This window comes from Melozone crissalis, unplaced genomic scaffold, assembly GCF_028551555.1.
Source record: "Melozone crissalis strain CALT ecotype California unplaced genomic scaffold, PUWL_Pcris_2 ptg000537l_1, whole genome shotgun sequence".
Taxonomy (NCBI): domain Eukaryota; kingdom Metazoa; phylum Chordata; class Aves; order Passeriformes; family Passerellidae; genus Melozone; species Melozone crissalis.
Genome location: NW_026536235.1, coordinates 1,745,353 through 1,750,637, shown reverse-complemented (window position 1 = coordinate 1,750,637; position 5,285 = coordinate 1,745,353). Strand labels below are relative to the sequence as shown.

Below are 5,285 nucleotides of genomic sequence, written 5' to 3'. Positions count from 1 at the left end.
CATTCCTGAATTGTGCACCAAGAAGGCACAAAGCACCAAAATACAACAGGAAAACCTTCCAGATCACTGCTGGCTGCTCAATTCCCCAACAAAGGAGGCACAAAGCACCCACAGATAACAGGAAAACCTTCTGGAACCTTCCAGGTCACTGCTGGCTGCTCAATTCTCCATCCAAGGAGGCACAAAGCACCCACAGATAAAATTAAACCATTCCAGGTCACTGCTGGCACTCCCCAATCCAAGGCAAACAGGCCCTGCAGGGTTTCCTCCCTGTCCCATCCCAGGTCCCCGCAGTGTCAGCAGTGTCCCCGAGCAGGGAACATCTCCTGGAAATGTCCCTGGGTGTCCATGAGCAATGGAGGCTCTGGCAGCTCTGGGAGCCCTGCCAGAGGTGGGGATACAATAAACTGCATTTTGAGTACAATAAACTACATTTTGGGTACAATAAACTGCATTTTGCCAGGGACTCTCCTTGCTCTGAGCCCTCGGGGCCACCTGGGGAAAAGCCCTGCAAAGAACTTGAGTTGGAAATTGTAAAAGTTTAATGGTAATAAAATGGTTATAAAAATAGCAATGCAGTTAGAGTAGTAATAATTTGGATAATTTGGATTAGGACAATATGAGAAAATAAAAACAAAGAGTTATGGACAGTCGGGGTACCTTTTTCTGGGCAAAATTAGCACAAGAAAGGACCCACATTAACAGAGGATTAACCCTTAAAAGCAATAACCTGCTGCATATTCATACCCCTCATACATGATGCATAAATTCCATTCAAACACACGATTCTGTCTGGTCAGTGTCAGCCTCTTCCTCTGAATTTTAACAGCACATTCAAGGTGGGAAAAAGTTCATTTTTTATGATAAGAAACCAATAAATTCTCTGAAAGATTTAGGTGTCCTGTAGCTGCTATCTCAGTGCAAGTCCTTTCTTTAAAAAAAGTATCTCACATAGCAGAGTTTCTATTTTAACATTATGTTTTACCCTAAAATTAGATTTACCAAACTACTAAAAAGTTAACCCAGCACAACTTTCTGACACAGCACATACAATTTCCATGTGAATATTTGCCCAAAGCCAATAATAAAATCCCATTTTTCCCCCTGCCAGGGCTCAGGGCTGGGCTGGAGCCTCGGGCAGGAAGGGGAGCCCTGCTCAGGGCCAGCCCTGGGGCTCTGGGAGCTGTTGGTATGTTGGGGGACACCAGGCAGGGGATGGACTCTGGGCCTGGGGAACAGCAGAGATTTGATACCAGGATGGCAAAAGCAAAGGGAGCTGTGAAAATTAGACCTGGATTGCAAGGAGATTAAATGAGACAGGTTCAGCAGAAAAAGAAAATCTCATTAAACTCTGCCAAATGTATTTATTTGCATATTTAATATTTATTTGCATCTATTAATTATATTTTATTTATTTATCTATTTATTTAGCATATTTATTATTTATTTGCATAAATTTGTGTGTGTGATTGTTACCCAATCATTGCAGCACACATTGCTGGTCTCCCTGAAATGGGATATTATTATATATCTATTATATTAGTAGTGTTAAAAGTATTTATTATATTTATTAAAATAATATATAGTTATAAATCTATATATTATATAGATGATTCTATGTAAATTTAATATATATTTTTATAGATAAATATATATTAATTATAAAAATATCTAATGATTATGTTTATTATATCTAATAAATATTATATATTTGTTATTTATAGTATAGTACATTTTAATAGTAATAATATTGATAATTTAATTATAGATGATATTAATGATAGTTAAACGATCATAATAATTTAATAAATAAGAGATATCATTTATAATTATATAATTCAGTAGTATATAATTTTATATTAATAAAATATGTATACTATATAATTTAATATACATTATAATAGTTATTATAGGATTTAAAATTTTAATAAATAATAATACTTTAATATTAATAATATTGAAAATCTAAAAATATATAATGATATGTCCCCAATATATTATTATGTATTTATTGTATCCCACAATAAAATTAGATTCATATCCCCAAATCTCTCTCCATGGCGCACAGGAGCAGGATTGGATTGGGGGATCCAGCAGGATTGGATTGGGGGATCCAGAAGGGTTGGATTGGAGGATTTAGCAGGATTGGATTGGATCCAGTGGGATTCGGGGGATCCATCAGAATTGGGGGGATCCATCAGGACTGGGGGGATCCAGCAGGATTGGATTTGGAGATCCAGCAGGATTTGGAGATCCAGCAGGATTGGATTGGGGGATCCAGCAGGGTTGGATTGGGGGATCCAGCAGGGTTGTATTGGGGGATCCAGCAGGATCCAGTTGGGCTGGGTCGGACACTGCGGCAGGCAGGGGATCTCTCCTGGGCTGTCAGGCCCCAGCATGTCCGTCTGTCTGTCTTGGATGGCTCAAGGGGGGCTCAGAGCCCTGGGCACAGAGCCCAGGACAGCTGGGACTGGGATTGTGACCCTTGGATCAAATCCCCACCTTGATGGGAAGAATTACAAGGCAAGAGAGTTTGAGTGGAATGCGAGTGAATTTGTCACAGGGTGAAAATGGAGAATTTTGGGGTTTTTAGAGTGGGGGTTCAGGGGGCAAGATGGGGGGATCTGGGTGTGTCCGGCCTTTGTCCTTCTTCTTCTTCTTGGCGTCCATCGTCTGGGTGATGGCGGCACTTTTGGGTTAGTTTAGGATAGAAGCTCACTGTCTAATGTAGGTGATGGGTATTGGGAAGGAATTTTAAATATTTTACACGTAGTTTTCAAAAAAATAGAAATCTAAAATACATAAATAAACAAATAGATAAATAAATATTATATAATTATAAATAAATATATAAATAAAATATAAATATATATAAATATGTATAAATATATACAAAATAGAATACATAAATAGATAAAAACATTATGTCTATAAATATAAAAAAATATATATTAATAAAATACAAATATAAGATATATATAAATATGTAAAAATATGTAAAAATTGTAACATATAAAATATGTGTAAATAGTAATATATAAATATCTATAAAATATATAAATATATAAAGTATAAATAAAAATATATAAAAATATAACATCACCCCAAAGGAGGTAGAGTGTCTGGACTGTCTTGCTGAGTGGACCTGGGCAGGCAGAGAAAGAATTTTATAGATAAAAAACAATAAACAACCTCAGGAACGAGAAATGAAGAGCTCTGACTCCTCTGACTGCCAGGATGGGAAAAGATACTTTGTGCCACATCTGGGGTCACCCTTAGCAGCAAAACCCCGAGACTGGGGAGCTGTTGGAGGATGGATTGCGTTGGACTGGGGGTTGTCCCCACAGGGTGCCCAGGTGCCTTTGGCTCCCTGCCTGCCCCCCTTGGCCCCCCAGGTGCCTGGGCCCTTCCAGGGGCAGCTGCCCCGTGCAGGAAGCTGGAGGGATGCCGGGCGAGGGGGCTGGATCCGTGCCACAGGTGGGGTGGGATGGGCTCTGTGCCAGGGCTGGGCTTGTGGCCCGGGCTGGGGGTTGTGCCAAGCCGGGCTTTCGCCTGGGGCTGGCAGGGAGGGTGCAGGGAGGAGCCCCGGCAGGGATAAAGGTGCTCCTCACCTGCTGCAGCCTCAGGCAGCACTGCCCAGAGCCAGAGGAAGATGAAGGTGGCTGTGCTCAGCGTGGCCCTGCTCTTCTCCATCCTTCTGTGCCTGCCAGCTCAGAGCCAGGTGAGGGGGGCTGCAGGGCCCCGGGCTGGGCTCAGGGCTGGGGTCTCCCCAAAAATCCCATCCCATCCATCCCATGGATCCCATCCCATTCCTTTGGGATTCCCGATCCCATCCTTAATCCCACCCCATCCCATTCTATTGATCCCATTGATCCCATTCCATCCCCGCCCATTGATCCCATCCCATCCTTTTGGGGCGCCTCATCCCATCCCCTGACCAAACTTTGCTATCCCTGCCCAGGCCAACATGGAGGGCAGCGGAGTGATCTGTGCTGGAGTGAGACTGGGGGCACTGGGGGTACTGGGATGGACTTCGATGGACTGGGATGAACTGAGATGAACTGGGATGGACTGGGATGGACTGGGGAGCACTGGGATGGACTGGGATGGACTGGGGGGCACTGGAATGGACTGGGATGGACTGGGGGCACTGGAATGGACTGGGATGGACTGGGGAAACTGGGATGGACTGGGATGGACTAGGTGAACTGGAATGGACTGGGAGCACTGGGATGGACTGGGATGTTCTGGGGGCACTGGGATTGACTGGAAGATACTGGGATGGACTAGGGGGGCACTGGGGAGCAATGGGGGGCACTGGGGGCAATGGGGAACAATGGGGGGCAATGGGGGACACCCCAGTGATGTTGGGGACATCTCCTGCTCTCCCCACAGCAAATCGGTGGCATTGGTGATGGCCAGGTGGGTATCAGTATAGCCCAGTATAGCCCAGGACATCCCAGTACAGCCCCCAAATCCCCAAACCCCCCAAATCCCCCAAACCCCCAAAATCCCCAAATCCCCAAATCCCTCAATCCCCAAATCCCCAATCCCTAATCCACCAAATCCCCAAACTCCTAAATTCCCAAATCCCAAATCCCCAAATCCATAATCCAAAATCCCCCAAACCCCAAATCCCAATCTCAAATCCCCTTTGATCTGCCCCTGCAGTCCGGGATCGTGGGAGGCATTCGAGGCTGCATCAATGTGAGACTGGGGGAACTGCGATGGACTGGGGGAAATGGAATGGACTGGGATGGACTGGGATAGGCTGGGGATACTGAGATGGGCTGGGGAGGAACTGGGATGGACTGGGAGATACTGGGATGAACTGGGGGATACTGGGGGAACTGGGGAATACTGGGATGAACTGAGCAGAATTAGGGATTACTGGGGGGAACTGGGAGATACTGGGATGGACTGGAATGGACTAGGGGGAACTGGGGTAACTAGGGGGGGAACTTGGATGGACTGGGGGGAGTTGGGGGGAACTGGGATGGACTGGGATGGAATGAGGGGACCTGGGGGGAACTGGGGGATACAGGGGGTTAGTTGAGCCCCCCGCCCGGCTGGGCTGGTGACCTCGCAGTGACCCCGGTGACCCTGTGGTGACCCCGGGGCCCTCTGCCCCCTCTCTGCAGAAACCCAAAGGCTTCAGAGTGCAGAGGGCTGAGGTGGGTACCTGGAGCTGTGCTGGGGATGGCACTGGGGGCATCCCAATATGGACCAGTATAGACCAGTGTGCATCCCAGTGCACCCCAGTGCATCCCAGTATAGACCAGTGC

The 5,285-nt window shown here is 45.9% G+C and overlaps 1 long non-coding RNA gene across 1 annotated transcript; it reads left to right on the top strand.

The window, feature by feature from the left end:
• The first annotated feature begins 3,647 nt into the window (after positions 1-3,647).
• On the top strand, positions 3,648-4,706 carry LOC128950291 (uncharacterized). Its single transcript, XR_008484336.1, has 4 exons — positions 3,648-3,721; positions 3,962-3,997; positions 4,396-4,422; positions 4,672-4,706. It is a non-coding gene; the product is annotated as an uncharacterized LOC128950291 (long non-coding RNA).
• The last annotated feature ends 579 nt before the right edge of the window (positions 4,707-5,285 follow it).